The sequence below is a fragment of the Coenobita brevimanus genome, chromosome 46 (assembly GCF_032717465.1).
Source record: "Coenobita brevimanus isolate Jiangsu-jjx chromosome 46, ASM3271746v2, whole genome shotgun sequence".
Lineage (NCBI taxonomy): Eukaryota > Metazoa > Arthropoda > Malacostraca > Decapoda > Coenobitidae > Coenobita > Coenobita brevimanus.
The window spans coordinates 2,131,984-2,141,827 of NC_136999.1; positions in this window are offsets into that span (position 1 = coordinate 2,131,984).

Genomic DNA, 9,844 nt, shown 5'->3' on the forward strand with positions numbered 1-9,844 from the left:
CCCGTGTGTCGGCGTGAATCGAAAAAGGGCTTGTTTTGCGCGGGTAGACAGGCGGGAATTTGAGGACAGCAAAGGTGAAAGGTTAAGGTGGAAGGTTGGAATTATGTCACGCGTGTTGGCGGAGCCTATTCCTTTGTTTTCACTTCTCATTTGTGTTGGTTTATGTGTATGTATGCATGTATGTAATGTATGAATGTGTGTGTATGTATGCATGTATGTAATGTATGAATGTGTGTGTATGTATGCATGTATGTAATGTATGAATGTGTTTATGTATGTATGTACGTATGAATGTATTTAATGTATGAATGTGTGTGTATGTATGTAATGTATGAATGTGTATGTATGTATGTATGAATGAATGTACTTAATGTATGAATGTGTGTATGTATGTATGAATGTATGTAATGAATGAATGTTGCTGTATGTATGTATGTATGAATGTATGTAATGTATGAATGAGCGTGTATGTATGTATGAATGTATGTATGTAATGTTTGAATGTGTGTGTATAGGTATGTAATGTATGAATGGGTATGTGTGTATATGTTTGTAATGTATGAATGCTTGTACGTATTTATGTATGATTGTGTATAAATTTGTGGATTTTATTTTTTGCAAGCGTTAGGAGGGAGGCAAAAGAATGTATTATTATTATTTTTTTTTATATTGGGCCTAAAAAATTAAATAACGTGGTCAGTTACAGTAATTATTTTCGGTCCGCTTATATTTTAGTAAAGATATTTATGACGTAGCCCTGTATTTATTGCTGTAGTCCTTTTGCCTTCACCTGACAAGAGATCCCTAACCTCTTTCAGCTCCGTTGATGGTCAGATGTAGTCATATCAGAGCGTGGATCTTACTGGTAACCAAGGAGACTCATTCCTACCTCAAAACTAAGCTCGAACATATTACAACTTGGGCTCGTATTCTCCTTGGTTAGAAAGACTCCCTAGCACCCTTTCCCTAGCGACTTATTTTGCTTACTACACCGTTGCTACTCACTTGTATACTGGTTATATATACCGCAATTTTTTTTTTTTCGAAGGTAGATTACATAAATAGGACAATATTGATTATTAACGAGCTGTATAAAGAAATAAACCGCAAAGGGAGAGGTGTTAGGGAGCTTCCTTAACTGACGAGAAATATGGGCCTTGGGCTTGTCTTTTGCAGGAGGGACATGGGAATTAGGGGGAGAGAGAGAGAGAGAGAGAGTGATTAAATAGCATGCCTCCTAGAAACTACAAGGGTCATTCAAGTAAAATACCACTACAGATTTATTATTTGAGGAAGGGATAACTTCTGCTTCACAGGATTTCCAAAACACAGAGGCGAAATTTGGCGGGAACCCAGCACAGCGCGCCACTCACTCACCAAGCGTTAAACTTTGCACGGATCCTGGTGGCGGGGACAGCAAAACTCTGCAACACGGGCATTTTAGGATTCACAACACTGCACGATCTCCTATGCAGCCGTCAGGGGTTGCACGGAAGGCAGGAGTAGCCCATAGCCTCTAAAAATCCCATGGGAATTGCAAAAAAATGGTGTAGTTTGAGTATATGTTTGCGTTTTCTTTCTAGTGCGCATCCCGATCGTCATATGCAACTACAAGACGACAGAGAGAGGCTTTGAGTACTCTTTATTCACTCAGAAGTAGGTTTTGCCGAGAACTATGTGGAATTTTTGCGTCATTTTGAAGGGACGTCCTCTGTAGTATGCATTGTGCGGAAGAATCGTAAATAATATGATGTAGTTTGGGTGTGCATTTCGCTGTATTGTTTAGGGCACATTCAGATCTTTTTTCTGCCATCAGGAATCACAGGTAACGCAATACTAGCCCATAGCCTCTAAATATGCTTTAGAAATTACAGAAACATAGGCCGTTGTGAGTATATTTAAATTTTTACGTTGTCATTCTGAGTGGGGCATCCTAAGTTTGTGTGCTGCCTGTAGGACTCCGTTGGTTACCCGGTTATATAAATGTCCTTCTACTCCCTCCCTGTTCCCAGAATGGAGGATGGTGAACTGCAGGACAAGGGTAACTTAAGTCTGCAGTCCACCGGGTTCACGTCCAAATGGGCCTAAAGGCACAATACCGGCAGTGAGGGTGACATGTTTATTTTATTGCAGCCTCCCCCAGTGATTTATTTATTTATTTACATATTTACGAGGGACTTGCCTTAGTATATGAGTTAGATGAAGTTTGTTAATTCCTTCGCAGTGATGGTCTGTCAGTCTGATTCTTGCCATCCAAAAATTATTGATTTTTTGAAACTTGGAAAGACCTCGTAGTGAAGGGGATGTTGTTGTTGGTACAGGCTCATCTGGACGTGAACCCAGTGGACTGCAGGCTGAAGTTGCTCTTGCAGTCCACAGTCCTTCTTTGGGGGGATGGACAGGGAGTTAAAGGATGTCTCTCAAACTACATCCCTTTCATTCTAACTTGGCCTAAAATTGCCATCTCCCCATCCTGAATACCAAGTTGCAGATGAACCCTAGATTACGGTGCTAGTCACGAAGAAGTGCAATGGAAAGGATGTAGAGCTGTAGTATTGTCTTTTCCTGCAATTGAGCTACGGGAAATTAAGTTGCAAGAGAATCTGGGCCAAGTCAAGATGAAATTGGTATAGTCGCCTCCATTTGGTTATTCAGGTGCCACTCGTACACCAAGAAACGGATTGGCAGCGTAGTTTAAAGCACGCCAACTGCTTTTCTTCCTATATCTTATCATCGTGTGTTTTGCTTGTCATATTTGTACAATTGTTAACTGTTTTCCTTGCTAATCCTGTGACTTGTGGACTTCTCTCGGCCTAACAAAATCGTCTAGTGCCGGTCTGAATTGTGTCCATAGCAGCCAAAGAGTTAACTTAGGATTCTTCTTTTTAGTCGTATTCCTTTCCTCCTCTTCCTCCTTCCTCTTTTCTTTTTCTTCTTCTGCACGTGTTTTGCCGTTGTTAACTGGTTGGAGAGACGCAAATGAGACATCCACCCAGAAACCAAACCTTCTCACTTTTCCCCGCGCCTCACTGTGGTGAGGCGCTGTCAACTGCAAAGGAACATTTCACTGCATGAGACAGCTCTGCAGGGACGTTTACTTGCCTGTGGTTGTTGAGTCCGCTTGGCCATACTGATCAACAACTCCTCCTCCTCCTTTATCCCCGCCTCCTCCTCCTCCTCCTCCTCCTCCTCCTCCTCCTCCTCCTCCTCCTCCTCCTCCTCCTCCTCCTCCTCCTCCTCCTCCCCCCCTGTTTTTACTTATTCCTCCCTCCTTTCTCCCTTCTTTCATCATACATAAACTCTCCTCCCATTCTCTCTTCCTCCTTTATTATTCTTCTGTCTCCTCTTCCCTGTTTCTCTCTCCCTTGTTTCCTCAATCTTTTCCATCGTCCCTCCTTCTTCCTCTCATTCTTTTCTTATACACTTCTCCTCCTCCTCCTCCTCCTCCTCCACCACCACCACCACTTGCCAGATACAAACAGAAACAATAACTAAAAGTAATTATTATGGGGTTTCAAGCTGCCCCGACTGACCTATCATTTTTTTTTATTTTTTTACCAGCACTAGATGTATTTTATCCACCATCCAAAAATCCTAGCTGCTTGAGAATTATTGGAGGTAGGTACAGTAATCCTTCTAGTCGGAGAAATAATGGCGGTCGTTTCTTATTGTTTTACCTCTACTGTCTTTCGCTCAAGTTCGTATGATCATCTGTGGGCACAAAAAAAATACCACAAAACGTCATGGTATTGGGTTGGTGTTAAGTACTTTTGTGTGTATGCAGGAATTCCTAAACAAATCCCTTCATGTCAGCTTTAGCCAACGTCACACTATTCAAAGCAGAAGAATGTCATCCCAGCAATCCTAAAGTTAATAGCGAATATTTTTAACTACTTCATGCATATTATTTCCCCTCAGAGCTGTATTAAATCGTCTAGAAGCGCCAAGAATACCACAAAAACAACTTCAATCGCACTGAATCGGTATAAATTTGCCTCCACGTGTGCAGTAGTTCCTGATCAGTGAGCATCGTCTGCCCCTCCGTCAGGCGTCACACACAGGGAGCGACAGTGGCGGCGGGGCGTGTACCTCGGTTATAATTTCAGCGGCAGCAAGGGTCCTCGCCGCTCGTGATAAATATGAGGGGGGGCGCGCGTCCCCCTTCCTGCACCTCCCTCAAGGTTTGTGATAAATTTCTGAGTCGTCTGGGGGGGCGCAGTGGCCGTGGGCGACGCAGGACATGAGGGGAGAAAACCGGGAGATCAAATTTTGCCCCTTGTACCAGACCACCGGAGAACACGTAATCAGATCAATGGCTACTTTTAGCTCGCGTATATTAGGCATAGAGGGGCTGCCTGCGTGGTGTGAGGGTGAATCTGGCTCACACAATGGCGTAGTTTAGATATTAGGCTGCTCACGGTTCAACCACTTCACTGTCTCCATTGAGGTGAAATAATATCTGGTGAGGGCAAGAATGAGAAATGGCGCCAGTGACGTTGCATTGCTGGAGAAATTCTTGTTTATAACTCCCTTACTGGTATATATCTCCCAAAAATGAGTATCTTTGTTCGCCTGGAGCAAAAATAACTACAGGAGACTTCATTGCATTGACGCAGCTTTCCATTTTCATGCCTGGGTGGATTTCCAAACGCGCGCGCGAACGAGAGGGCACTACTTTTTCATGCGTCATCAGGGTGTCACACGGCCTCATAGTGGAGAACCTCTTTCCTAGTCAGAGCTGGGAGTTTTGCTTGTGCTAGCTTGTCTGTTCCACACTTTGAGCGACATTGCCAACCAGTCCACAACAAACTCCTTTCCGTACGTTTTTCTTTGCCTGACACGTCGTTTGGAGTTATTGATTGCCGTCTCTTTGTCTCGCATTTGTCCCTTGCTTTTCTGTTGTCTGGTTGCTCTTTCACATTTTCCTCTTTATTTTCGGTATTTCGTCTCTCTCCTCATTACTCCATATTTCCCACTTAGTTTACCACACATATTTCCTTATTACTCGTCCTATATCCCAGGTTAATTCGTTTCATTTCATTTTTTGCATTTTTTCCCCATCATTTTGTCCAGTTCATTTCATGTCCTAGTTCGCAGGGAACCATCAGTCTCCATTCCATTTTCGCCATTTATAAAAAAAAAAATGACTTGCAACGCAAACTATTAATATTTCGGTTTAAGACGTACTGACCAAGTTGGGGATCAATTTTATCACCCTTTCAGATGCTTTTTTCATGTTTCGACTGCCAAAATGTCTTAGCCTAGATAAAGTCGTAAGAGAAGAGGTTTGATGATGATGATGATGAAGATGATTGCTCGAAATAAATACCAAAGTACGTCATTATCAACCAGAAAATTAATCAGGTGGGCGCATGAAAGCTTTGACTTAGGATTTTTTTTTTTTTTTTTTAATGAGAAAATCCGTCTTGAGTTCGCTTGATTGAAATACGTAAGTCCCCCCATCTCTCTCTCTCTCTCTCTCTCTCTCTCTCTCTCTCTCTCTCTCAAATATTGAAAGCCTGTAGAGAAAAAAAAGGACACGAACATGCAGAGAACATTTCGGTGGCATATTGTGGTTGAGAGAGAGAGAGAGAGAGAGAGAGAGAAAGAGAGAGAGAGAATTTTTAACTCCTCTTTGTCTCTCCCCTTTCACACTCCCTCCCACCTTCGTTTTTCTTGCTTCTTTCTTCTCACCAACTCCACCCCGTCCTCTCCCCTCCGCCCACTTCAACCCCTCCCTCCCCCTGCCTCACTCTGCCTCACCCTACCTTACCCTACCTTTCCGTGCCTTACCCCGTCTTACCCCACACTGCCCCACCTTTCTTAACCTTACCTTTCTACCTTGCCTTTCTCTCTCTCTCTCTCTCCCTGCCTCACCCTGCCTTCTCACCCCACCTTACCTGACCCCACCCTGCATCACCCTACAGTCTTACCCCACCCTGCCCCACCCTTCCCTGCCTTACCCTACCTTATACCTGCCCATTCTGCCTGATCCTATTCTTCTTGTTAACTTTTTCTTTTTATCGACGCCAAAGACATTGTGATCGACAGTTTCTTTGTATATATGTATGTATGTATGTATGTATGTGGATATGTATGTGTGAATGAAAACATGTATGAATCTATGTACCCGCTTGTGTATCTTCTATCAGTATGTCTATATCTGTATAACTATCTATCTGTCTTATGCCTTTGTATGTATCTATTTATCTACGTCTGTGTATGTATCTATCTATCTTCGTATCTATCCATCTATTTCTACCTTTATCTCTGCGATCTATCTATACATCTGTCTCTTAGCAAAATACCTCGTCAGTACCTGATCCGATTCTTATCAAATTTGGCATGGGCATTGTGGGTAGGTTTGGGAAGAAGTGGCTTGATTCGGGGTTAGTTCTGTCAAAGGTCAGGGTCATGGGCGAAGGTCAAAGTTTGTGCGTGGCGTCACTGTTCTCTCCGACTGTCCTCAGTTGGTGTATATATAACGATGGGTTATATTTGGCTTTTACACAGTGATCTATTATTCCTTTACCTTACCTTACCATACCTTACTTTACTCTTCCTTGCTCTACCCTACCCTACCCAGCATACTACCCTGCTTTACCCTGCCCTGCCCTGTCTTACCCCAGCCACCCTGCCCTGCTCTGCCGTACCCTACCCTGCCTTGCCCTGCCCTGCCCTACCCTGCCCTGCCCTGCCCTGCCCTACCCTACCCTACCCTACCCTACCCCTACCCTAACGTAACTTACCTTACCCTGCCTTGCCGCATTCTACCCTACCCTACCCTACCTTACCTTACCTTGCCCAGGCCAGCCCTGTCCTACCCTGTCCTGCCCTACCATGTCTTGCTTTGCCTTGTCTTGCTTTGCCCTACCCTACTTTACCTATACCGACAAGACCGCCCCGAAAAATATACTTACCTCGTCGGGGATTTCACAGAACTTGATAATAGTTGAGTTTCAGTAGTAGGTGGGGTCGTCCATCGTCAAATCACCTAACGTAGTGCTATCTTCAGGTGGCCACACTGAATAATAAGACAAATGGTTTCTTGTAGCCCAGGAAACTACAGTTATTTATTTTCTTCATCTGTTCATCTGTAAAAACAAAAAAATAAAAATAAAAATATCGTGCTGGTCTTGCAGGTTAAGGCACTCAGACCGGATGTGGCCATTCAGGTGTACAGGCGGCATCGAAATTTGTGTCGCCATTCCTGCTTTTCTCCATGGACTTTGAAAATCGGTGTGCTGAATGCGCAGTAACGGACACGAGGGACAGTGATCTGTGGCAAAGAAAGAAGAAAGAAAGAAAGGAAGAAAAAGAAAAAAGGAAAAAAAGAAAGAAGGAAAGAAGAAGAGGAGAAAAAAATCAGTGTCGGTTCCTGACGATTTACTGGACTAATTTTCAACGTCCGTGGAGAGGAAAAACAGAAGAGGCGACACGACTATTGACGCCTACTGTACATCTGAGGGATTGTTGTTGCTCCCACAATGCTACTCAGGATAATACGACTGGTCACCTATTTTGCAGACTTAAATACGTAAACCAAATAGTCTAGCCCAGGACCCCTACCCTCCTGATGGGGCAATTAAAGGATTGGATGGTGAACAGAAGGTAGGGACGGCTCAATCTGCTGGTGTGGGTGTGGGTATGGCAGTGGGAATTGGAAAGAAGAAACGGATGTAGGAGAGACGTTAATAGCACTGAGCCGTCCCCGTAATAAAAAAAAAAAAAAAAAAAACGGTATATATGGACCACCCCTTTAGACGGCAACGGGTGAAAATTAAATCATATTCTATTGTCGCTTACCTCCCAGAAAGTTAGTTTTAACATTCATTTAATTACGGCGGCAGAGTAGTTTGTTTTTCTCAGTCCAGAGTGCTTAAGTCTGAAATAATATGTTGGTCAAAGCATCAATGGAGAAGAAATTACTCCACCGTATTAAGGTTGCGGTGGTAATAGTACATGGACAAGTATGGAATTATTTGATGTTAGTGGAATCAGTGTGATAAAATGTAGAGCCATCCTAAAGTCAGGATTTCAAGTTTTTTGGCGGCAAAATAGGACCCCAGTCGACACCAGCTGAAGTTTATCCTCAGCTTCGGCCCGGCCACCGAAATCATTGAGCCTTATCGTCAACATTAGCGGCGGGGAAAAATAGTGGGAGAAATGTAGACGACGTTTCTTCACCCTCCCGCAAGAATAAAAGAAGAACAAAAGAAAAATCCCGAGCTTTGTTTGTTCCTAAACTTCCCTGATTGTCGTAAATTGAATCCCCAGGCCGCCGTAATTGTATCAAAAACTCACATTAGTGCGACCCGGAGGAAGAAATGGCAAGAAGACATTTGGCGGGAAAGTTCGTATCTCCCGCTTATATTGGGGGCCCCCGGGGAGGGAAAATGGCTGCAAGTTTTATGAGCGCCGAGTATAAGGGAGTTCGCCTGCTGCTTTCTCCATCGCCTCCACCCTCTTCTTTTTTCTCGCTCTTTTTCGGGATTTTACACCTTGTTCCTCACCTCTGACACTTCGGAAATGACGTCCTTTTTCCCCATATTAACAGTTAACTCTACACGAATACCTGTGCTCTGGAAATTCGGGTTATTAGAAGAGGAAAATAATAACAAATGGAAGAATTATTGCCAAGAGTTACCTAAGCCTAAAATCAGGTCGCGCCTTCGAGATTCTCTTGTGTCGATGGCGCACTTGTGTCACTTGGGGAGGGGACCGAAAGCTTTTTTTTTTTTTTTTTTTTTTAGTTCTATTTTCTGTATTTTTCATTCACTTTTCACTTCAGTTTAGATAGTTTTATAGCTGTTATACATTTAGTTCTTATTTCTGTATTTATCACTTGGATTGGGGACTAAATGCTCGTGTTTTATTTATTTATTTTTTTTTTCTCATTCACCTAAGCCTTACCTGGTTTGTTTTATCAGTATCCTTTTTTTTTTTTTTTTTTTTGTCACTTGGAGAGGCCACTTAAAGACAGAATTTTTATATATGTTACTGTATTTCTTATTGACATTTTACACCGATTTATTGCGCTGTATTAGCTGCCTTGTTGTGTATTTAGTGCATTATTTATTTGTTGCTTGAAGAGGGGACTGAAGCATCGTCTTTTTATTTACGTTTTTAAATTTCCTATTCACATTAATTCTGTTGTCTACCATGTTTTATATATATATATTTTTTTTTCATCATATTTCATGGCAGGTCATTTTGGGAGAGGACTGAAAGGTAAGATTTTATTCTTTTTACATATTTTGACCACTATTGATATACGGCATAGATTGCGTAGTGTTTTACGTATAGTCAGCATTTCGCTCTTTTTGCTAATATGTTGCCTAGCGTTTATTTTTATTTTTGTATTTTATATCCAACTATTGCTCCTATTTACATACTAACACTCTGGCTCCCGTAACTAACCTAACCTAACCAAATCTAACCCAACCCAACCCAGCTGAACAGAATCGTCGGACATTAGCTTAGAATAGCTTACTAGAATTCTCTCGACCATGAAGCTGCCTAGCACCTCTTCCTTGGCGATTTATTTTTGGGTATGGCTGGTTAATATCAGTGTCAATGTTAATCTGTGCTGAAGTCAGTGGTAATATAATTATTTAAATGATACAGGATGATAGTATGTGTAGTAGGCAGAATAAATCGCTTAGGAAAATGTGTCAGGGAGCTTGTCGGGTACGGAGGCTCCCTAACACCTCCTCTTAGCGATTTGTTTTATATGACTGGTTAATATCCTTTGGTGCGTTATTTATGCAGAGTATGACGATATTGGAAAGATTTATGTGACACGGAAAAGTACAGTAAGATGAACAAAATAAATCGCTAAGGA